Raw genomic sequence first — 27,876 nt, 5'->3', positions numbered from 1 at the left:
GATCATATTGTTAAATGTAACTTCAATAATCATTATACAAATAATTTTGCGAAATCTAATATTTTCTTTTTCGAATTTCTTTTTCAGTTTATTAGGAATCGACCTTACTGTGTATCATGTAGAGAAGCTATGTATATAATTACTGTGTCCTTGCAGATGTGCGTTTAATATGTGTATCATATTCAGCGCTGCCAACCAATAATAAGGCTGAGAAGTTAGTAATTTAACGAGATTTGTTATAGAAAATCAGTTAGTTTCCCTCTCGCTCCTTAGTCCATTTCTGATTTAACACAAGACATATTGTTTTCTAAATGTGTGTTTCGCGTTTGAATCGGTAAAATTCTTAACAAAATTGTGACAACATATCGAAAGATATATTATTTAAATTAATAAAGATTTTATAAACTTATGACGCGTGATCTATTAAAACAAAATAAAGAACCAACTTAACCTGTACATATACCACGTGTTAATGCGAAGAATGATCAAAGGTTTCGAAAACTTATATCTTAATTTTTAAGAATTGGAGTAATCAATAAAAATTATTATACTAAAAAAATAATAAAACAATTCTTTTACGAAATATTTAAGAAAATCAACAACCGTGGACCGTTATTAATAGCATGGAATTGCTGTTTTTGAACACATAAATCATAACTATGCGTAACTATATAGCAAGTAAGTAACAATTTATGTATTTAACATTGATTTTTTCTAATTTTTTAATTTTTTTTTATTTTAAAATAATTCCTAATTTAAAATAAGAGAAATAAAAATTTTTAAATGTTTATATGCATAACATAAAACAAAGATTACTTCTTTTCTTCAATTTAATAATATAAAATTGATTAGATAATTTAATATTTAATAATTAAATAAAATTTACCTTCTTTTCTCTTTTAAATAAATAATAAATTAAATAAATATTCAGCTCTTTTTTTATTATTTATATTATTATGTAAACAATAACATAATTCAATTTAAAATTTGAAATTGTCATTCAATAATACTATAAGAGATGGTAAAGAATAAGAAAAATAATTTTCAAGTATAAAGAAATAAGTAAGGAAATCATAAATAAATAAATAAATAAATAAAATCTATTCAGGAAAATTCGTCGTATAAGATCGTTTTTCTTTTCTCTTTTAATATGAATAAATAATTGCAATCTGGCAATCTGAATTTTTTAACTAAACGTATATATTTTTTTTATAGGTTACGTTATGATGATTCATTATAAATAAATAAAAATAATGTTTATTTATTTATTAAAATAAGTGATTTTATAATTTATTATTTTCTCAAAGTTATTTAAACTTTTTTATAAACAATTTTTTTGAGTATTAAAATCCTAAAATGAATAAAGTTAATTCTTTTTTTTTAAAAATAATTTTTTATCTTTAACAATAAAAAATAAATATAGAAATAAAAACAAATATAGATTGATTTCTTAAAAAATTAAAAATTACAAAGACAAAGTATATAAAATAAATATTTTCGATTATTAAAAGAAGATAGATTTTATTCTTTTCTTAATTTTAAGAATTTTTTAAGGACTTAATATAGCTTAGATAAAAATTGGTAACAATGATTTAAAACATTTCAGAATATAAAATAAAAAAATATAAAAAATCTATTTCTTATAAGAATATTCATCTTGATTTTTCAATTTTTAATAAAAGATCCAGCTAGGAATGAGATTAATTAAATGATTAAATAAAATATTGAAAGAAAAATTATAATAATCAAATTCATAAAAATCAATACATAATTAAATGATTAGATAAAATATTGAAAGAAAAATTATAATAATCAAATTCATAAATCAATACATACTTTGAAAAATTATAAATCGTATAAAAAAATTTATGATGAGTTCGTGATTAATCTAAAAGAACGATGAGACTTTTGATTCATCAAACCGAGGATTTTTAGATGTTTAATTAATATTTTGAATATTTAATTGTATGTTGATGGAATTTAAAATACTTCAAGTATTTCTGTCACAATAAGAAATTTTGTAAAAATGCTGATCACTGATAAATTATTTTATCATTATATCGATAATTTTTAAATATATTGTGACATTTTAAAATACTTATTTTTACATATATATAATGGATATTCTCTTTTTTTTTTCAAGATATTCGCAAAAAACTCGATATCATGAATAAATTCTCTATAATATGTCTATAAAGATATGCGAGTATCCGATATTGCAGGTTTAAATTGAATAATTTAACATATTCAGTTCAGATTAATAAAAATCGAGCGGATTCGGGTGAATTTCTTTGAAAATTTGAAATAGTTTAAAACTAGTAAAAAATTGAAATATATTCATAAGGAAATACTATCTGAAAATATTATTTTGTTTAATTATATTAAATATTATTAAAAATATTGCAAAATACTATACTAATAAAAATAATATTTAATTTAATATTTGATTCATGAACAAATATTATTTATTGGATAAAAATAATGTAAAATATAAGAGATATATAAAGTAATTTTCATTCCCAAAAAACTTAAAAACAACAAATGATTAGATGACACGATGTATAAATGGATCTTACAAAAGCAAAGCATTGGAATACCAATATCAGATCCATTAAGAAAAATTTTGAATTGAATACAAAATTAGATGATAAAAATTATAAAGCATCTACTGATTAATTTAGACAATTTAAATGTAGATATTATAGAAGAAAAATTATCAGCTGATAGTTCCATGATTAAAGATTTTATTCAAGTTTTTACTAATTTCTTTATTAATTAAGGAAGAGTATATGATTCAAATCACATATATATGAAACTGCTATCTTTTTCAAAACATTATACTGTAAAATGTTTGTAACAGAGACTGAATCTACAGCATACATAAAATAAAATTAACAAAGATTGCATTACAGTTATGCCATATAAATGCTTCTAGGAATCACAAAATTGTTTTAACAATTATTGGAAAAACAAAAAAATCAATATGTTTAAAAAATATAAATTTAAGAAATTTTCCTTTCATTTATTTATCATAAAAAATTCATGGATGCATACTATTATATATTTAAAAATTGGTTTGAAAATATATTTTTGCATTCTGTTAAATCTTATATCAGATAGAAAGCGATTGTGTAGATCAATTCTTTTATTATTAAATTGAATACACAGCACATCACTCCTTCTATAAAAGATTTGCAATTTAAATGCGATTTCGTAGAAATGCTTTTTTTACTCTCTAATACAGCTGCTTCAACCAATACTGTACTATACTATAAAAAATAATACTTCTTTTTTTGTTTTTATTTTTTTCCAATATATTTATTATTTATAAGAAAAACGCTGGTGATAACATGAATATTCTGTTATATATATATTTTGAATATAATATAATATAATATATTTTGAAAACTATAATGCGATATAATACAATAGTACAAAACATCATAAATGAATGGACCATTTCAATAAAAAATCTATGCATTTTGTTCTTACTGTTGAAAATAATTTATTAATATAATATAATATATAATATAAATTTCATTACGTTTGTTATTTTTATTAGCATAAATTTTATATATTTACAATTTTAAAAAATAAATTCTTAAATCATAAATTTATCAAATACTATATTTACTAATATTTACTAATTTTTTTATTCTAATTAAATACTAATCTTTTGAATTATTATTACAGTAACTATCTTCACTTTCTAGATCAAGGCTATCTATTATATCTTTTATTAATTTCATAATCTTCCTTTAATTTTTCTACATACGAATAATATAATAATAATTTTTCTACTTATTTTGAATTATTATCTCATTAATGCATATTTGTGTGAAATTTTTAAATACTTATTATTTATAAGTATTGAAATGTTTCTTTTAATTTCAGTTCAAACTAATTCAATTGGATTCAATTCACATATATATATATATATGTCTTAAAATGTTAATTTTAATTTTAAAATTTCATCAATTTTGAATGTTCCTTCTTTTTATTTCTTTAAATTAATTTGTATAATAATTAATAATAATTAATATTTTCTCATGCGAAATGTTATTTTCAAGTAACTATTTCGATATCTTTTTTTTTTGTACACTATATTTAAATAATGGTACATAGTACACATTTTAATATAGTTATATTATAATTACAGATTTTTGTGAATATTCGATATTAATTTTTCAAATCATTTTTTAAAATTAAATTAAATTTATCTGTCTGTTATAGTGTGAATTTAAATATTAATAGTGCTTTTATAAAATTTTTGCACAATGAAATTGGTGAAGAAATTGATATTTTTCAAAATACATAACTTTTCTTTATTTTGAAAAATTCAACATATTGTTGATACATATTTCATTAATATAAATTATATTTTTATTTTGATTTCTATAATACTTTCTAAATATTTAGGTCATCAAGCTATGCAACATTTAGCTACTCTTTCAATGAAAAATGTACCATTCTCTCCCATTTATATATAAGCCATATTATTCTTGAACAAAACATCTTATTATACAGATTAGTCTATTTGTTGAAACTGTTTCTTTTCTTTAATGTAATCCGCATACTCTATATTCAGCGTTATATGTTATAGCATTGTTATATGTACTTAACTTTTTCTTTGTCTAATTTTTTTGTGTTATGTGAATTTGTGTAAGTTCCTACGTGTTGTTTAATAAATAAAAATTATTTTCATTAATTGATTAACTGCATGTTTATATTATGTATATTATGTATCCTACATCCTGTGCAACACTATTTTTTCATGAATTGTTGTTAATAGATCTCTGAATATGATTTTTTCATCATGTAAATAAAATTCATAAATAACATTATTTATTTGTCCTCACAATAATTCTTGAATTTTTTCTCTGAGGATGATAGCTATTTATTTTCTTCAAATTAATGAATCTTCTTTTTGAATTCTAGTTATTGTTAAGACTGATATATCATTATGAAGATTCGCTTGTTACATGAAGAAATTGTTTCTTTTTTGTTTTTTTCATCATATTTTTAAATTATCTGTTGTATAATGTTTCGAGCGCCATTTATGAATCGTTTTCTTTTTTTTTTTTTTTTTGAAATGGTGAATGCGTATGGCAAATAGATGGCAAATGAATTTTCGTTAGATAAAATAATGAAATATAAAAACAGAAAAAATTATGAAAAACTCTATATGTATAAAGTCACTATAAATATGATTAATGGAACGACCAAGATCGTTCATTTACTGAGCCATTAGTGAAGAAATGAGACAAAAATTCTTGGAGAAAAAATAATTGATATGTAATGTCCAAATATAGTACAAATATACAGTCAATACATGAAAGACTTGGTCGATTCACTAATATTTATTGATGGAAAAAACAAAAGAAAAAGCAAAGAAACAACTGAACAATTAAGATAAACAGAAAGATGAAAAGGAAAAGACAAGTTTATAAATTAGCTAATAAGTGGCAGGAAGAAATATGATTGATAAAAGAAAAAAAAATAACAACTGGATAAATACAGGATGAATAAAAGTGAATCAAGGAAAGAGTAAGAGATATAGAAATGATATTTAAAATAAAACAAGTGAGAAAACAAATGAAAAGTAAGAAAAGATAAATGAAAATGTAACAAATAGAAAAACTACAGAAAAAAAAGATGGAAGAGAAAAGTGTTTAAGGAGGAAAATATGATATGAGAAAAAGAAATTCTTAGAAGAAAATAATTAAATTAGAAATGCAAAAGAAGAGAGAAGAAAGAGTTAAACGAAAGAATAATATAATAAATATAATAAGGAGTTGAGTCTTGTAATGATTGAATGTGTTTCGTTGATTTGAATTTTTTCATGTATGAATGTATATTTGTACTATATTTGGACATTCGTGTTGACGTGTATATTCATTTCTTGAAGAGTGAAGATATTTCTCTCTATTTCTCTCTTGCTCTAGCACAGTTTTGTGTTAAGAAGAGACTGTTTTTTTTTTTTTATTTATTACAAATATTATAAATGAGTATCTCCAATAACGTATTCATGCTTATTTTCATAATTACAAAATGCTAAAACCAAATCCAATCATGTCCACCACAAAAGAATCATATGATCACATAACTCAAAATGCAAACTTCTCGAAAAAGAATCAATTGTCGTCGATGCAGTAGATGGCATAATAATTAAAGATCATGTCTTAGCAATTTCTTAGAAAGTTTATTGGAAAACCAAATAACATGCGTTTTGTCTCAAAGATTTCGTATGGACGAATATGTTTATATCTGATATAATCTATATACAAGCTATTGTTGACTCTCTCATCGTGTGCACAAGTCAGTAAAAATAAACAATCAAGTTTAGAATTAGACTTTTAACACTAAACCTACCGTTTAATGACCGTTTTTGAAATTTCGTTTAGAATTTCTTGTATACAAAGTTACTGTATCGCCATATGACTTATTGATTTTTTCTATAATGTAGATACAACCCATTTTTCAATATTCACAACTTTCTATAATGTTTACTTTACGAAAAAATTTCATAGCATGTCTAGTCTACCATGAACGGCCATTTGACCGTTTGAAAAATTCATGTTATTTATACGACATTCGGAAGATGATCAAGAGTTTTTCGATATTGATAATGATATAGCAGAAAATAATTGTGACTTATTTGATAGCGATTAGGAAGAAGAGAATATTTTGAATATACGAAGAGAACAAAAAAGAAAGAGCTTCATAGTTAGTTCCGAGAGCGAAAATAAAGAAAATATTGAAACTGCTATAGACGGAACTGTTTGGGAAAAAATAAAAGGAGGGTATAATCGCGGAAGAACACCGATTTATAATATTTTCAAGGAAATATCAGGATCGACAGGATACGCTAAAAAAAATATCATAAAGGGCGGAGTTGAGTCAGCATTTTCCTTGATTATTGATCATAACATGATTGAACGTGTAAGAAAATATACTGAATTAGAAGCATTTCGAGTTTTGAAAACGAAATGGAAAGTATCAACTGCGGAATTATATGCATTTATTGGACTTCTATATGCACGCGGCGCATATAAGGCTAAAAATATGGATGTATCATATTTATGGAACACGAAATGGGGTTCGTCATTTTTCTCGAAAACTATGAGCCGAAATTATATGCACTTTGCAGAAATCATGAGATTTATTAGGTTCGACAATAAGAATAAACGAAGCCAACGCTTACAAAACGATAAGTTCGCTTTGATCTCTGAAGTTTAGTACAAATTTATCGAAAACAGTCAAAACTTTATAAACCAGGAGAATATGTTGTTATAGATGAACAATTGTTTCCTACAAAAGCACGTTGTAGATTTACTCAATACATGCCCAACAAACCGGATAAATTTGGCATAAAATTCTGGTTAGCTTCTGATGTGAGTAGTAAGTATATAGTGAACGACTTTCCATATTTAGGAAAAGATGAAGGGAGAGAATCATCGGTTCCCCTTGGGGAGTATGTAGCTTTGAAATTAGCAGAACCATATACGGGCCATGGGAGAAATATAACAACTGACAATTTTTTTTACAAACACGTCATTAGCGAGTAAACTTCTAGCAAAGAAAACTACGCTTGTTGAAACCATTCGCAGAAATAAAAGAGAGCTACCAAAATTAGCGAGACAGGCAAAGGATAGTATGCCACGCTTTTCAACAATATTATACAAAGCGAATGATTTTATTCTTTCAATTTATAAAGCTAAACTCAATAAAAAAGTATTGATTCTTAGTTCAATGTATTCATCTGTTGAAATTGAAAAAAGTGACACCCGTTTGCCAGAGAAATTAGATTTTACAATAGCACAAAATTCGGTGTAGATGTAACCGATCACACATTATTGTAGTGAACAAAAAAATTACAAATTTCGTTTATCCATGCCAGCCTGGATATAGCCATATATTGATAAGTTTTAGAACACAATTATACGTTGATCCTACGTTGAAAATATCTCCAAATTATCTGATGTATTGTAGATTAATTATGACAATACACTCTATAGGATTTACAATGTGAATAATTATAAACTCATACTTATTTATGTTTTCGTTATTATTTTTAAAAATCCACTAAATAAATTTTACTACATTTATGATGAGGTAGCATGATCTTTTTTATGTAAACAGTCTCTTCTTCGTGCAACATAATAGCTGAATATTTTAAAACAAGAAGATTTGAGCTGTGAATATTAATATCGCTTTTCATAGCTTATTCAAAACGTTTTTGTAGTTTTCTCAGATCTACTCAGTGAGATAATATTATAGCAATTCTCTAAAAGTATTTTTTAAGAATCTTTGAAACAGTTCCGTATTTTACACTATATCGTGTGGCACGCAATTAATTGTAGAAAAACAATGAATAATTTGAAGAGTTGTACGAAACAACAAATTGCAAGTATAATTAATAGATAAGTATAGTTAAAAATTTTTTGAAACTTGGCATTGAAAATTACGGGAAAATCAAGCGACTAATATGATTTTCGCCAACTGTAAAATGTGCAGTTTTAACGAAGATATCAAAAATGGCACATTCTGGAAGGTTTAAATACCAAAAATGTTTGCGAAAAAGTGTCATATTGACACTAAAATTTGTCGAAAAATTCATTTAAAAAAGTAGTATGTGAATGAAAAAAAATTTAATTTTGATAGGTTCAATCATTGTTGGCATGATTTGAGAAAAGAAAGAAGGATCATATCGCGGAGAGATGGATATCAGGAAAATGGATCAGTTATGGCTGCTTTAAAAAAAATTTTAAAAATGAAATGGCTTTTGTAAACGATACAATGAAGCTGCTGATTCAATAGATGTTACACGACTATTTGTTGTGTTTTATAATATTAATAGAAGATAAAAGATTTTCCAGTAAGACAATGTTCCCATTCATACAGCATCCTCTACAAAAAAGTTGGTTTCAAGAGTTCATGATTGAGTTATTACGACGTTCAGCATTGAGTTTTGATTTGAACCCCATCAAAAATCTATATCTTTGCGAGGAAAGTTTATGATCAAGAGAAGCCGCCAATAAAAAATATTGTCGAATTCAAAAAAAAAAATAAAATCTGCTTGGGCAGATATTCCAAATGACATCTTAAATAAACTATTTAGAAGTGTTCCTGATCTTACATGTAATAAAAAAATAAAGGAAAATACTAAATGAAAAATTTTTTAAAATTAATATAAGAATGAGTCTATACTTATATCTATATAGCTTAATTACAATTTTAAGAACAAATGCCATTTTTTCCAGATTTCTGAAAAATAAAGCTTTTATTTTTTGTTTGCTCACTTTGTTTTGTATTATAATATAAAAATGCATAAATGATTTCATCAATTTTTGTTTCAGTAATATGAAAAACATAAAAATATAGTTGAGTTTATAATTATTCACAGCACTATATATTTCAACGAAAAAATTGATTTGTTTTTTGTGCAAGGATGAAGAGTATCTTGTAAAGCATTACAAAAATATGGGTTCTTTATCAAGCCTCCTAATATTATAGAAAAGAATTCTATTTTTTCTCTTTCAAGAACTGAACCAGTCATTATACTTAATAATCATTATACTTAAGATTATTAAAAATTGTGTGAATAGAAAAGACGAATCATTGAAACCCTTCTCAAAAATAATTAAACTTCAATTAAATTTAGATTCATGTCCTTAATCTATTAATGCTTTTAAGTTTGGCATCAATGAAAACAAATATTAAAACCAATTCTCACATCTTCAACATTAAGAAAAAGTTCAACAAATTTAGTCAAAAAAATTTAAATAATTTTTATTAAGTTTTATTGGATTCCGTCTCACAGAGAGATTTTAGGCAATGAGAAAGAGTTGATGGCTTAGTTAAAGAAGTTTCTCATGCCGATATTGTACATATGATAGAATTCCATATTTCTATAATTTTTTCTTTAAGCATGTTTTGAAGATATTTAAAATTTATTTAATTTTTTCCCTATTTCAGCCCATAAATTTTCGATGGGATTTATATCTGGACACTGATTTTACATGGAGTATTTAACATATAGGGTATATTGTATATGATCCATTTTTTCATGATCCATGCTATACGTTTAGGATCATTGTCCTGTTGAAAGTAGAAGTTTTCCAACAATCTCAACTTGTGGATAATATCTTTGAGATTGTTTTAAAATATGTAAATATTTATATTTATCAGTATTTCATCAATAAATATTAAATTCCTCGTATTATTAGCTGTCATGCAGAAGGGGTATCATAACTGAACCACTGTGTTTTACTTGTTGGATATACGTTTGGATGTCTAATTTCGTATTTGGTCTTCTCTATATATAATTTCGCCCATCCGAGTTAAAAATATTAAACTTAGACTCATCAGAAAATATCATTTTTTTTCCAAAAAGCATTATATTTTGTTACAAGTGTTTTTGCAAAAGTCAATCTCTTCTTTTGCTTATTAATGTACGGCTTTCTTCTTGATATCATGAAAATTATTATTTCGTTAGATTCATCGACAAAATTGGGGATGAACATCTTTGTCAAAACATTTTCGATATCATACTTGAAAGTATAGGTATATTTATTTCGCGAATAATAATTTTTTCTTCTCTTTCAGTTAATTTTCTTGATCGAGTGAACAAGTTTCATTTACAATTGTTCATAGAATTTTTTTACGATATAATATATCATAGATTTACTTCTGTTTACAAATTTCGTTATCTGACTATGATGATTTCCTATCCTTATGCAGCCCAAGAATAGTTTCTCGTTCACACTTTTGTGTTTCAGGCTTTTTCTGATTCATTTTGAATATTATACCGTACACTTTTATGTTACTGTTAATAAAACGATAGCTTGACATCAATTTTAACGTAAAAATGGTCTCACTTAGTTTACATTTATGGCTAAAATGTATAAAAACTATCAACAACATAACAGTGTTCGAATACTTTTGTTACCTATTAACACGTTGACTGCTGCATCATCATATTCAGGTGACGCTTATTTGATTACTCACGAAGGATCTTCGTAGGTATTTGGAAAGATATTCCATTGGATATAATAAAACTATTGAATTGTTATAAAAGTAATATGAAAATGATTTGTTAAAAGAATTATTTAGAATGTAAAACTTTAAAGCATTTTATAAAAAACTGAGATTGGTCAGGACAAGTTGGACAAAAAAGTTGTTGTCTTCCTTAAATTTCCTTGTGCCTTTGATCGGTCCATTTAACATCGTTTATTTGAATAGTATAATTTACATGCGCGTCTAATGCTTATTCCAGAATCATTTTCCCGAATGGCGATATTATACTGACTCTGTTGATACTCTTTTGTTTTATTTGTATTTTCAGATAAGCCTAATAATTTTGCAGCTAATAATTCTCTAAATCTTTCAATTTTTACATTCTTCTTTTTTGCAATTTTGTAATCGAAACGTTTACAATTGAAATTGTAGAAGAAATTAAATGCCAAGTTTTCGATATCATTTGATTCCTTTATTATATTCAAAAACAGCTAGTGATTTCAGTTTTTCGGATGACTGTTGGCTTGTAGAAACAGCTTGTAAAAACGAATATTATAAATGTTTTTTGTACTTGGTTTCATGATGGAAGCGCGTTTTGTGGATACAATTCTCACATCACACTTTCCATTTGAGCATGACAATCTTGTTATCATCTTCTTTGGATATCATCTCTCCTTCTCTTAGTTTGCAATATAGAATAGAAGAATAGCTTTTGGGATGAATTTTTTGTTATTTCTTATTATTCCAACTATATGAGTCTTGCGGTTCAGGCATGATATAGCTAATTCATAGCTTGTATAAAAATTATCAATGTTCGTCCTTGGTAGAAAAGTTTCTCTGCAAGCTGTAGACATACATTCTGTGCCAATCCTCTTTCTCTAATATCGTCAGTCGACCTAGCAAAGTAAATTTTCATTGCCCATGTATATCCTTCGCTTGAGCATAATTTAAATAATTTGATTCCGTATTTGTGTGCTTTATTTGGTATATATTGTTTAAAGATGTCTTTCGCACCATGGAATCAACGTTTCATCAATGACAATGTGTTCTCCAGTAAATATTTCTTTTTTTTATAGTTTGTCGAAAAATGGAAACATTTTTCTAAGCTGATCACAGGCAATGGACATATTATCGGCAAAATAAAAGTTACTCAGTAGTAATTCAAATCTGTTTCGTGACATAACGACACACGATAATTGAAAATTATAGAATAGGCTTTTCGACCAATAGTTAGCTATAGAATTTACCTTTACAAATCCCATCCACAACATCAAGAATTTTTAACTTCAGAATAGTTAGATTAGTTGGTATCCATTTATACACGAAGATGGGTTAGCTTAATTAGCTTAGATACTTAATTTTTGTTGCGCATATCTATTTGTTTCTAATACAACTAAATTTATTATTTCGTCATCAACGAACAAAGCAAATACATTGTACAAATTAATATCGCTAGATAATTGCCTAATGAGGCCTATTTTGAAAAAAGAAAATGATTTTTGCTGACCACTAAATTCACTCATTCCATATTAAATTGTATTGTACCTTCTTTTGTATCGCCAACTTTTCTTTCTTCCTCCATAATCAATTCTTGTAAAATCTCATTAATAGTATCTTCATTATATTTATTATCACTATAATTGTATTTATCAATATCCAAATCTTACAACGTAATTCTATTTATATTTCTCTTTCTGGGAAATCTCATCGCTATTATCCGAATTTGTGTAAGAGATTTCTTGTAATAGATTTCTTTTTCACTGCTATATAACTCACTAAAACATAACTCTTCCATTTTTCTTTTTGACATTGGAACGAATTAGGACAGAAATTTTAACACTTATATCACTCGTTACTCGACAAAGAATCAAACTGTTCGTGTAGAACGGCGAGATGATAAGCGAAGAACTCAGGAATATAACTATTCGCAAGCATTCATTACTGGCAAATTTATAAACAGAGATTTCGAGAAAGTTCATCGGGAAAATTCCCCATGAAGATCCTTTCCTATTTTTATGATTAGTAGGCCTCTGTTGAATTTGAACAAAGAGTGATGTTTGCTGGAGGAATATTTTTGAGGATCTTAGCACTATGTTCCAGATATGGCTGACTCAATGACGTGGCATTATTCTGTATCTTGAGATTTTTGTATACAGATCCATCACTCAAGAATTGTCTTCGAACTTGGCGGTGTCGCGAATCAGGCACTGATTATTGGTTATTGGTTCCACCGAAAACTGTGACCTTCTCAATTGAACTAGGAAGGATTTTTTCCTCGTTGGACACGATTATCTATCAAAAGAGAGTCTCATAGTGATCGCATCCTAGTCTGACCGTCAGACACGATTACCTGAGATATTGTGAGAGACCTAAGACAAGCGCTCCACTTGAATAATATATAGTCCACAACTAAAAAGTATACTTGTTACTAGTTAAAGGACATTTGACAGTCGTTAGCTTATATCCATCAAATCAGTACAATACTATTATTGAGGGAGCGCGAACCACCAATGATTATTAAAATATCTGTGGAAGCATCTAGCAGATGCTTGATACAGCGGCGCACATGGAGATTTCGTTAGAAACACCCAGTAGTCAACGTGTTAATAGTGCATATTTATAATAATAAATATATTATAACTAACGCATAAATTGGCGAATCATTTTCAAATTTTGCTGACTCCAAATTTGCTCCTTTGATATGTATATTTCATTCAAAAATTTCAAATATAAGCGTTCAAATACTTTCATTATCCACTGAATATTCAATATCTCTTGTACGGATTTTATTGAAACGTTCAAAAGAAAAACTTCATGAAGATAATTATGTAACAATGAAGATCAATACAAAAGCGAGGATTTTTTCTAGCATTTCTATAGTGAATAGGGTTATTTCTAGTATTATCGTTCAAAGTTATCTTGTTCATCTATCAATAAACAAATGTAGAGCAATTCATTATCATTTGTCAGCTTCGCTAGTTTGCATTGGGATTGTTAACACTAAACCAACTGGTCAAATTGACCGTTTTCAAACTTTTACATATATTTTTAAACGTGTTATCATATCGCTATCAAACTTTATGACTTTTTTTAAAATAAACATACAATATATTCTTCAATATTTATTTCTAGTTTTTTTTTTCTTTTTTCTCAGAAATATTTATAGTCCGTCGGTCCATTTGACCGATCGATAAAATATTTAATTAAGTGAAAACTAAATACAACAAAACTAGATGCATTTATTGCTCTTGCCGTGGTGCATATCAGGCAAAAAATCTACAAGTCTCATATTTGTGGAATAAAATTTGCGGACTCGCGTTTTTTTTTCAAAAACATTGAGCAGAAATGATTTTACTGAAATTATGAAGTTTATACAATTTAATAAAAAAGAGTGAAAAAAGCCAACAAACCAATATTATGATATGGGACCGATTTATTAAGGATTCACAAAATTGTTATAAACCTGGTGCACACATTATTCTTCGTGAGCAGTCGAAGACTAAGTGTAGATTTACCTAAAAAATGTCGAACAAACCAGTCATATTTGGCATAAAATTCTAGTTGGTGTGTGACGTTAATAACAAGTATATTATAAATGGATTTTTCTATTTGGGAAAGAATGAGAGAAAAAAATATTCAATTCCACTGGAAGAGTCCGTTGTTCTGAAGCTGATGGAATCATTCACAAGATGTAGAAGGAACATAAACAACAGATAATTTTTTTAGGAGTGGCCACAAAGCTACTTGCAAAAAATACTACAACTGTTGGAACAATCCGTGGAAATAAACAAAATTTGTTGTTTTCAAGCAAATTAAATCATATTTCTCTTACAGTGTATAAAAGCAAATCAAAAAAGTAACAAACGTATACCGGAAACAATTATAGCTTTTATAATAATACAAACAAATGACAAAGAAATATACTCCAAGTATTTTTCAATATTTTGGATCTAGCTGGGTTTTGCATGACGAATGGATGAAAATATTTCAAAACAGGAATTTTTATTCCAATTAGCTACAGCTAACTTGCGTATCAAAAATCCTGGGAAGAAAACCATGTACCAAAACTATCACCTTCAAGTTCAAATTTGTACGTACGAAAAACTTGTCAAATAAAATATTGTAAAGGTTACAAAATTTACGGAAATTTGTTCGAAATGCGAAAAATATGTGTGCGAAAAATCTACATTTGAGAATAAAATAATTTGTAAGAAATGCAGCAAAGCTGAATAAGATATATCTCTATATAAGTAAAAGTTTAATTTTATTTTTTTCTATAAATAATTTTAGATATGCATAATGTAAAATTTGGTTTATTAATTAGATATATTGAAAATTAATCTTTCAGAAATATGTTATGTGGCAAAAATGAAGTTTTGATTTTTTAAGTTTATAATTGAAATTATATAAAAATATACTTGAACGAAATTTTATTTAACTTGTATGATGAAATCTTAAATCATGTTTTAGTATGATTTGACAATGATTGAATCTGAAAAAAAATCTACATTTATCTTTAGATTTATCTGTATTAATAGCGAAGTCTAATATTAATTTGTATTTCTACATGATTTTCTTTCAAAGAAGTTCTTTCTAAAAAGTTGTAATTTAAGTGTATAAATATTTTTACTGATATCAATAATAATACCACTATAAAAGCATATTTTCCCAAAAAATAAATTTTACACATATCAATATATGTAAATTTTTACATTTTATAAATAATGAAGAAAAAAATGATTAAAGATCTAATTACGTTATTCAAAACATTTCTGATTATTTAACATTTAAATTAAAACATAAAATTTCAAGAATTCTACATTTCTTTGATTGAAATATTATAATAAAAGAATTCTTAATTTTATAGAAAGAAAAATTATCTTTCAAGTATATATCTTTAAATTTGGAATAAAAACATACACATGAAATTATTATGTAAATTATTATGTGAATCACAGTGGATACTCTGGAAATATAATTTAGTTTACATTTCAATTTATTTTTGAATTCATTGATTATTCAAGATGAAACTACCAATATTATACCACTTATTAAAGAGCTTTTTCATCAATAATATATATTCCACAAAATTTCTATAAGAACACTATAAATTTACAAAAAATTATTAATATTTTTTGTAAAGTTTTATTTGTTAAATTTTTATAAAATCTCACACATACTGCAATTCTTATTATAGAACGACTTTCTGAAAAAGTAAACAATTTTGACAATAACGGCAGAATAGAATAATTCACAAATTTTTTTCACCAAAATGAACCGACAGTTAAAAAAGTTTTAAAAATAGTAAATATCGATCATACACAATTTAATTTTAAGAAAAGTTCATTCCATAAATTAAAAAAAAAACAATTCTTAAATGATATGAAAGAAATTGTTAAGAAGGATATATTATATTAATTGAAGCAATTAATCTATTATTAATGAAATTTGAATCAATGCAGAATACATGAAGGAGTATGAGAGGATTTGACTATAACATCAACTCAAGTTGTATATTCTAATAATTTATCAATTGGTTTAAAAAATCCTTTCATAAAGGGAAAACATAATTTTGATAATTGATATGAATGATAATGAATTAAAAAAACAATAATTGGAAAAAAAGAGATATTCAATATTAGCTTACAAATAAAGAAGATAATATTTGCAGTTATTTGCAGATATTAAAGTAGTGAAAAGAAAAAAATATAATTACATTAAAATTTTTATCGCGAATTAAATGGAGCTAATATGAATCCAAATAAAAAATTGCAAGAAAAAATATTTACAAAATTTTTAAATTTTTTTCACGAAGCAGTGAAAACAATTGCGGCGAAAAATTGAAAAAAATACACAAAACATGTTGTTACAAATTTTGAAGTTACAAACTTTGACAACTTAGATGGGATGATTGAGTCAAAATCATTTGTTATAAATTTAATTATGATTTCGATGACATTTCGGAATTAAACAATTCAAATTCAGATAATAAAAAAATATTAATTGCATATAACATCTTTTTTTATTATATTTTTCTTTTTTTTATTATTTATTTTAATTTATATATTTTTATTGATATAGCAATCATTCTGTCAGTTTTTGGTTAAAAATTTCATTATTACAATCAAATCAAGAAATTTTTTTATTTTCACATGTCAATCCATAATTAATATAGTATACAGATAATTGTCACTGAAAGCTTGCACACAAGCTTGCATCAATTATTTGTATCAGTTGTATATTATAGAGATCCATATCGTCATATTCAAATGAATTGCAATACAAAATATAAAGTAAATATTAATAGAATCGATTTTTATCATAAAGATAGTGATTCTATATGATTCTATTTTAAAAAGCAAGTTCTTTACAACATCAACAGTAATCTTTCGATAAATTTGCGAAATATTAATCATAATTTGAATACAAGTGCAATAAATGTGTTTCGAATATTGCGAATAAATCAAATGAATCATGTTCAAATATGTTTTGGTGTTGAAGAAACTGATTACTTAATGTGATTTAATGATGTAATGAAAGAATTTTTATAATTGATTGCTCCAAAAATTAATCAATCAATTTAAATCATATATTTTATGGAGTATAATCTCAATTTACATAAATAATGTTTAATAAGATTCAAACAATATAAAAATTATACTTGAAATTAAACTTCATCATTATTGAAGATAATTTGATTGATACATTTGTCATAAAATCAATAGATTGTATTGACATAAGAAATGTGAAAATAAAAAAATTTCTTAATTTGATTATTCCAGTAATGAAATTTGTAAAAAAAAAAAAAAAAAAAACTGATAGAAACGATTATTGATCAATAGACTTATTACTTCACATATCCATTTTTGCTAATACTATTGTAAAAAAAAAACATTCTATCAAATATAGGAATATTTTTATTACAATAACAATCATTATAATAATTTAATAAATTGGATAAAAATTAAATCTAAAAAAAATTATTAAAATTTTTTATCTTATTATCTAGTTGGATTTTCTTTCAACAATCGCTTTCAGTCTTTGCGGCTATTTATTAACTTTTTAGTTGTAGTAAGTAGTATAATGTTGAAAATTTTATTCTATTTTTCTACAAGTGCATTTTTTATTAATTCTTCTTGAAAGAAATATGGTGACCACGAATATTTTTTTTGAGATACTTGATATTGCCATTTTTTGTTTTTCAATTCAGCTATGTTGTTTCACATTGTAGCTATCAATATATCTATTTATGCATTAATTGATTTTAAAATAGAGTATCTTTTTTCAATACTTCCTTACTCTGCATAATATTCTTTAGTATAATCTTCCAATAAACATTAAAATTCCATTATGTAAAGTTAGAAAAAATTCCTAATTACTTACTAGCTACTATTGTCATACTAGAAAAGATTCTATCTAAAGATAAAATGTCATCTTATTGACACGATTAAAATCAATTGAAAGACAATACCAGCACAAATTTAGAAATCAAAATTAAATAATGAAATTAATGAAAAAAAAGTTTTATATAGAAAAAATAATTCTTCTATAAAAAGATAAAGAATTATTACTGATGCTCGATGTTATGCAAAAATGAAATCTACTATAAGGATATTATATGGAAATATTACATCGATAAATCTCAAATAATTTTAAATAATACAACAAATATGAATTATTTATATTATCTATTGTTTTTTTATGAAAATTTTTAAAATGATAGAAAAAATTATTTTTCTGAAGACTAGAAATTTGCATTATTAATTCTTATATATTGTATTAGGCTTTAAAAGAAAAACACAATAAAAAATTTGTGATCCATTTAAAATTTGTAAAGCTTGCATTTAAAATTTATAATTGATACAATTAAAAGATTTTCAAAAATAATCTTTCATCTTTGAATAGCGGATTCAAAAGTCTAAATAAAGAAAATATCATTACAATAAATTATATATATATGTTAATTATTACTAGAGGAAGGGAAAGAGACTGTATTTTCTATTTATATATCAAAAAGATTCAAAGAATTATTATGGTATTATGCAATGAATAAACTTGCAAATACATATTGGTAACTATTTTACACGTGACTATACGTTAAAAAAACATAAAATATTTATTTTTTTAAAACATAAAAATTTTTATTTTTTTAAATAAATTCAATATTCGAAGATTTATATAAAGCAAATATCATTACAATAAATTATTTACTTGCAACGCTATTTAATATGAAGCAATTCATTTTTCACATTTTCCTAAAACAATTGAGCTGCTAATAAGATAAAAAGAAAAACTTTATGAAATAACTTTAATTAATAAAAAAATTGAAAATTAACAATTAACCTTACATTTTGCTCAAAAATTTTCGAAAAATTACCTTGATTTAAATTTATACATAATATTAAAAATAGAAAAATATGCAAAAATTAAAAAAAAAAAAATAAAAAAATGTGAAATATATTATTTCTGCAGCATGTGAGAAAATATCAAGTAAAATTTGCAAAATTTCGTATCAAGAATTTTTCATATATTTTTTTAATAATAAATAATCAATTACAAGATTTGAATTGTTTCAATAACATCTTGTGGAAGGAAATAAAAGAGTGATCTGTTGGTAAAAGCAATTTATAGGATCTAGGAAAATTTATAATGAAATAATTGAAAAAAAATAAATCAAATTGCAAATTATATTTATCAACAAAATAATGAAATAAAAACTTATATCAAAGTAAATTTTTTAGAGATAAAAAATATATAACATAATTAACTTATTTAAAAGAGGAATATTAATTCTATTACCAATGTTTCAATTGAATTTGAACAAAATAAAAATAAAATTTTCTTAATAGGATTAAGTTTTTATTTCAAAAGATTTTGAAAATTTCCTAAATAATTGTGATATGTAAAATTGCTACTGATTTATTATAAATAAACAGTCAAATTAAAAGGGAAATTGAATTATTATATTTTATTATATATCAAATAGATATTTTAGTTAAAGCAATTAATTGGTATAAATTTTTGTCTAATATGCATTATTAGATGAAACAATTGATGAAACTTCTTTCAAATTGTTATTGTTATGGAACAGTGTCTCAAAAGAATGCCTTGTAGATCCTTTAAAAGAATACAATTATCATCAAGACATTAATATTGAAGAATTTGGAAACTAATAAGAAAAGTGCATTATAAATAGTAATAGTAGAATACAATAAGTATATGTTGATAAAAAAAAAATAAAAATTTATATTAATATTGCGGAATCTTAAAAGCATTTCGCGTGTTTCTAAAAAACTGATTTCTCATTTAAATTATCAGATTACCAAAAAGTTGATATAAACATATAATTTCATTTTAAGCTATTCAGTAAGAATATGAATACTAAATTTATTGCGTCATTTTGACGTATTTTGAATTTCATGAGAAAAATTATAGAAATTGTTTACATTTTTTTTCTTCTACCGCTTGTGCTGAGTTTAATCCATTTAATGAGGCAAATGCATCGAAATATATATATTATATAGCGAAATTCATTTTTTTCAAAGTTTTCTAATTTTGAATTTCTCTATGTGGTATATCTATCTCTATGAATTTGACGTGATCGTAAAGTAAACATTAATGATTCATTCATGAAAGGATTATTGCAATAATAAATAAACATGATAAAAGAGTTAGATCTTCAAGAAAATGAATGTTAAAATAAATAATGAACAATGCAGTGTATTTTGAATATCAGTAATATTATTATGATATTCAATTTTACACTTTTGAATAGTGTTTGAATAAATCTTCTTTTTCCACTTAAATCTAGAAGAGATGAATCTAGAGAAGATGATGACATATTGAAAAAAATAGTCAGTATAAGTGAGGATTGTTTTGACAAGCTAGACGAGAGAAAAAGATAAATAAAGAGAATGAAAAATTATTTCAAAACAAAAATGAAAAATTCTCAAAATTCTTCTTGATAATCAGCAAAAACATATTGGAATATATAAAATGTTAGGTTTCAAAACAAAGATGAAAAATTCTCAAAATTCTTCTTGAATCAGCAAAAACATGTTGGAATATATAAAATGTTACGTTGAAGTAGGAGCATATCGTATTTTAAAAAGTAATTAAACAATTTGAATCACCAAATTATTTTGGGAAGTATATAAAATAAAATCACTAAAAACTCTTTATTTATGATCAAAGAACATAATGTTTAAATTTATACAATTTTATAAAAGAATTGAAATATGGAACAAATTTATAAATAATAGTCAATTCAATTATAAAATATTACGAAAATATTTCAGTAAAAGTAGCAAAACGAGCAACTATTTCCTGATGATCTTCAGTAAAGAAAATGAAAAGAAGAAAAAGTTAGAATGAAAATGGAATAAAAAGGAAATTGAAAGTTAAGAAATTCAAATACTTAGAAGTTAAATTGTAAAATAATAGAGATATCACAAAACATATAAGAGATAGGACTAAGACAGCAAATTTAATATTAGAATAGATATGGAATATAGAAGAGAGACTCTTTAAGGATAATTTCAGAAGTAGAATGTATTTGTTTGATGTCTTCATCTTGGATGCATTACTATATGAAGTAGAGAAAGAGAAGAACTTGAGAAGCTGCAATTGAAATATATGAACTCCTTAGTTGATAACTAAGTTCCTTTTCTTAATATTATATATATATAGAAATTAGATTTCCATATTTTGGAACAAAATTATCTTACAAAATATTAAATATATAATGTAACTTTATTAACTAGATAAGAGAGAAAGTGAAAGAATAGAAATTATATCATTATAACATAAAATAAAATCCCTATTTTTTTCAATAGTAAATAAATAATAAATGTAACGAATAACGATATTCCAATAAAGTGCCATTATTGCATTGTGTTTTTTGAGAAAGTGACTTACACCATATGGCTATTAATATATTAATAATTATAAGTTACACAAATGCTATTTTTAATAAACTACAAGTTTATTTTATATTTGCTGTATATTATGTATTAAAGAAAGTTATTCGTTGCTGGATTCTTCATCAGTTTCTTCAATTGTACTGATCTTTAATGCTTGAAAAAATACATGATAAATTAAAAAGATAAATTTCATCAAATCTAACATGTCCTTCTTTTTGACCACAGAAACATCAAATTATGTTTTCCATGTCCATATTGTAACCACTGAATGGTAAATCAATTTATGATTTGTAGTAATGTATTTTTTTTACGTTTTGTTATTGATCGTTTTAGCTATTTAGTTGAAAAAAATTCGTTTCTTTTCATTTTATAGAGCAAAAACTTGTTGAAATGTCGAGCAGTTCTCATACAGCGATACCAATCTTCATGGATGTAAATAGATGTATGACGTGTTGCAGATTCAACACATCCAAAATTTGAATCATTTGGTAAAAACGAATGTCCTTATATTAAGAACTTTTGTCCTATAAATAATATATTTGTTTGCTGCAATATCATCACTTTTAACAGATACAAAACTATTTTTATATTAAGATTTTGTTCAGTACAAGAATCACTATAACTAATTATCTTATCTTTATTAGTAGCAATAAATTTAATATGTTTAACTAAATATGATGCTATTTCTTGCGATCTTTTGGATGCTAATGTTTCATCCCAAACATAAAAGTATTTTTTCACGTAAGTCGTGAATATTAAAATTATAACATTAATATATTTCTCTAGTAATATGTACCAGAAACTGATAATATTGAAAATAATAATGCTTTCTGTTAAATCGATACTACGTACATAAATATCATTTGAAAATTTCCTATATTTTCTATATCTTCTTTCATAGAATTACGTGTTACATTCTGCTTTTCGTAAATGTAACTCGTGTTCATCTTCAAGCTTTTTAATAGCTTCGTGATCACTACTTTCTGCATCCAGTTTAATTTTGTATTCATCAGATCTACATTTTCCCATGATGCTTTAAAATAAAGATTAAAATGCATATTAAATATAGTGATACATGTGCTCTTTTATTGATAGTATGTTTACTTCAGAGCATTTTTCTTTATACAATATATACATTTTTCGAATATTGCGATTTTCATTTAGATACTGTTGGTTTGAATTCATGCGTGTAATAAGATATATTAGCAGGAAAATTTTGAACATGATCACAAACATGTCTTCGCTGAATTTACGCGGATTTGTTGTTTTTTTTTTCTGTTCATGTCCCTTAGTGGCACCAAAAGATTGCAAAAAGTACTTCTTACATACAAGAATGGTAGAATCACCAATATTGGGTAAACAATATACTGCTACTTTTCATACATCTACTTTCATCTTGTCTTTTTTATATGTATACATTCACAAAGATATGCATTTTGTGCTCCAAAGGATTCTATTTTCCAAAAATTATAGGAGTGATTCTTCATCAACTTTGTCTGCACATTTTTTCTGGTATCCACAGTCTTTGTTTTCAAACTTTTTCTCAGAAATTACATTATTGTTCCGGCTTACGTACTCTGCATACGAATTACGAAGTTGTTTTGCAACATTTCTAGCCCAACCATCACTATTTCTTACTCATTTGGAGCAGATATGATATAATGTTACTGATACGGAAGCTAATAAGATACTAAACAGTTCTAGAGGTTAATGTAAACATGAATGACCTTCGTAGGTTTTCAACACAAACAATTATGGCGTATACATATATATCAGTTTCTTCTAATCGAATGTAACAGTAGAGTGAGTCCATATGTTCCGTGGAATAATGAAGATCGGACTTATACCATTATTCAAGATATTTTTATGGTCACTTCATTTATGATGTAAAATTGACTCTTATTTTTTATTAACATAAAATAAAGTATACAATTACTGTTACTTTAACTTCATTTTTCGTAATTTTGAATTTATGCCACTTGTCAACTAAGGGGCTCAAATAATAAAGATGGATGAATGAATGGATTGGTGTGCACGAACACAGGAAAATTATATAGCTAAATTGTAAGCCAAGTTCATTTCTTGATCGTGAGATTGAAATTAAATATATACTTATTAATATATATCTTATAGTTTCATTTATAAGTTAATATTGTACAATTATGTTATTTTTTAAAATATATGATTTTGTTCATGATTCAAATTAACGTATATTCGTAGAGATAGGTATAGAAGAAATGTCTGTAAATCTAGTATAATTTATCTTGGCGAAATAAATATAGCAATAATATACAATGAATTAAATATTCATAAGATAAGTTCTATTTAGAAATTGTAAAAATAGTAAATAAATTTATTACATGTGGTATGATTAAAAAATATATTGAATGTATGAATGTATGTAGAAAATAATATTTTCGAAAATATAGATCTATTCATTATTCAAAAATTCATTAAAAATGATGGATTAAAAGTTGAAGAAAAAAGATGTTAATAAAGTAAGAAAAAAGATGTTAATAAAATTAATCGAAAAAAACCACAGATGACTATCAAAATAAAGATTTAGATTTTTGAAATCTAATATTATGACCAGACATTATGAAAGTAAATTTAATTTATTTATACATATCAAAATATGAAAGAATCAAACACAAAGTTCGATAATAAAAATATTTAAAGTATAATAAAGCATGAAATATTAGTTTAGAATTTCATGGAATTTTGTGAACAAAATTAATTATTTAAACGTTTTAAAAAGTAATTTAAAAAGAAATGTAGAAAAATTAGATCTTGGATAAGATTTTTTTAATAAAAAAACTGACATTATATAAATCATGTGTGAATTATTTGTAATGTTAATATAAATTATCAATCGTCATTTCAATCTTTTAATAATAAAAACAAAAAAACTCGAACACTGATAATATTTTATTTGATTACTGCTTTAAAAAAGTATTATGCAGTTTTGATGCTTTTGGTCTCTAAAGGTTAAGAAATCATAAATCTTCTTTTAAAAAAGTTCTTTTCTTTTTTCAAAAAAAAAAAAAAAAAAAACATCAAAACAGCATTGATTGTATTGTTGTAAAACTTGATTGTTTTCGAACGATGTTTATATGTTTTTAATATGTCGTCTCATTTAAGACTCTCGTAGTAAAAAGTTTTTATTTATTAAATTTAGTTTAATGAGAAAAAATTCAATTTGAATGATCTAAATGGATTTATATAATTCGTACAATAAAAAATTTTTGTGAAATTGTTTATTAACTAATTTTTTATAAACAATAAGTGTACATACATACATGTACAATTTCTATAATAGATACAATTAAAAAAAAATTAGTTATTTGTATATTTCAATAAAAAAATTAAAATTAACAAGAAAGAAAAAAGTCACAAAAAATACAAACAATAAATATTCGTACGATATTTATTTCAAATTGCAGAAGAGTTTATAATATAAATATATAACATTATTGCTTCGTAATTATGATTGATATCGTCAATATGTTATCAATATCAATATCATTCACAATTTTAAACTCAAAATTAAGAAATTAAAATATGTAGTAAAAAAATCAAAACTACAATAAAAGAAAAAAAATTATTATACCACTTTACAAAATTGGTGTAAAAGTTTAGCAGAAATTTCATAAATTGTAAGCAGATTTTCATCTGTTATACAAAATAAAATTGACAGGTGATGAAAATTGTAACAATTGTAATATCTATAAAAAACTAAACAATATATTGGATAAATTATTATCAAAATGATAAAATAAAATTAAAAAATAATTGAATATCTTAAAAATAATTTAAATATTGATATATTAATATTATAGTTTTATATAAAATAAAAAATATTGTACAGTTGAATAATCTGTAAAAATTTGATAGATAAAAAGAATATTATGAAATTTGCAAATAATTATATTATTATAACAATAAAGTATTGAAATAAAGTAATTTTCACGAATTAAAAAAAAATTTAATGTTTTTAAGTCTAATAAATATTGCACTATTTAAAGGGAAAAAAATGAAAAACTGAAGCCAAGAAATTTGTAGACTACAATGAAACACAATATAAGTTTCATAATCATTTGAAACTGCATTAGTTTTGGAAAATTACAATTTATCGATAGAATAATAATTCACGAGATTTATATTAATATTTTAAAACATGATCATTTTTTTTCAGGAAAATAAATATATTTAAATTAATTAGAAATAATTTCGTTTTTTTTTTTTGCGAGATAACAATTCAAAACATTACATACAACTCCAAAATATGGATGCTATATGATACATCCAGGATAACTAAAAAAGTTCTCTGCAATCTTCTAATCTAATAGAATAATTTAATAAATTTAATAGAATATTTCTGAAATTACTTGAAATTTCAAGTTAGAAAAACATCAAATTTAAAAAAAAAAAATGAAATGTCCGCTTGTTTAGAAAAGTGTTCTTATAAAATCAAAATATTTTAAAAAATAAAATAAATTATTACTTAATTATTTTATTTAATTAAACATCAAATTAAAAAAAAAAATGAAATATCCGCTTGTTTGGAAAAGTGTTCTTATAAAATCAAAATATTCTATAAAATTTTAATAATTAAATTATTAATTAATTATTTTATTTAATTTTTTGTTATCAAATTAATTTATATCGTGTTCTTTTTGTATTAAAAATTTAGGAATTATATAAATATTTATTTTATTTGTATATTTTTATGGATTTTTTGTTTTCACAAATTATGTAATTAATTCTTTTCTATTTTAAAAAATCTAAGAATTTAAAAAAAAATTAGTTAATAAATAATAATAATAAACAATGAATTGAAATTGATTAATATACAAATATTTTTTATGTCTATTGTATAATTCATATTGAAGAGATATTTTTAAAGAAGAAAAATGTTTTTTTAAACATAATTTCGGTAAAGAAACATTTATGTGTTTCTGAATGCATTATGCTTCAATTAATTAACTTCAAGTATAAATAGTGCAAAATATATTTTGAAAAATTTCTTGATTTTCATACGAACAAATAATCAAATTTCACTTCATCAACAAGATAATAAAAGTTAAAAATGAGCATGGTTTGAAAGATTTCATATTTAATTTATTAAAATAGCTATTTTTCGGATCGAAAGAATTCGATCGAAAATTTTTTTGTGGCATTACAGTACGCCATATTTATGTAAACATAAATTTTCACTATGCTTGCACTATTATTTATTTTAATCATTTTAATTATAATTATAATTTTATATATATATATATATATATTTTATCATAATATTATATTATAATTTAATAAATTATTATAATTGTTATATATTTTACATTGGTGCTATAGATATGTACTAAAGAAATATTTCGTTTATTATTATTTTTAAAGAAATAATTTAAAAAAAATTGTAAATAGATTTTTGGAATTTTCTTTATTATATTTCTGTCTAATTTTTTTCACACATGTACATATATATTAAAATTATCGCTTAAAACTCTAAATCTCTTTAAAATTATAATAATATTGTTATATGCAATGATTCATAATTTTTCTTCATTTAGAACATCGATCCGTGCCATTAATCTAATCCGTGGCCTAAATATTGGACTCACAATGCATTCACGTCTCATATCTCGTAGATTTGTATGGATGAAAAAAGATGATGTCTACTATGAACAATATTCATTATTCTAATTGAAGACAACAAGAGATAAATTCCAAACTAGACGAAAACACGGTACATTATTCCTCTGTTATTAAAATTGATTTAATTTCTTACAGCGAATTTTCATAAGAAGAGAACAAGTTGATGTTACATTATCTTTATTGTTATTAGGCAAAGATATGACCAGATTTCTGCCAACTCAAGTATTGCATTTGTTATGTAATGTGTTTTATCTAATAAAAGAATTATTACATGATA

At 24.0% G+C, this 27,876-nt stretch overlaps 1 long non-coding RNA gene across 1 annotated transcript; it reads left to right on the top strand.

The window, feature by feature from the left end:
* Nucleotides 1-228: 228 nt before the first annotated feature.
* Nucleotides 229-27,876, top strand: LOC147656678 (uncharacterized). The gene is made up of 4 exons (XR_015294014.1): nucleotides 229-491; nucleotides 592-678; nucleotides 27,515-27,690; nucleotides 27,790-27,876. It is a non-coding gene; the product is annotated as an uncharacterized LOC147656678 (long non-coding RNA).

This window comes from Apis florea, unplaced genomic scaffold (genome assembly GCF_048593485.1).
Source record: "Apis florea isolate Af1SG1 unplaced genomic scaffold, ASM4859348v1 contig_3517_pilon, whole genome shotgun sequence".
Lineage (NCBI taxonomy): Eukaryota > Metazoa > Arthropoda > Insecta > Hymenoptera > Apidae > Apis > Apis florea.
This window is presented reverse-complemented; position numbering and strand designations above follow the sequence as displayed.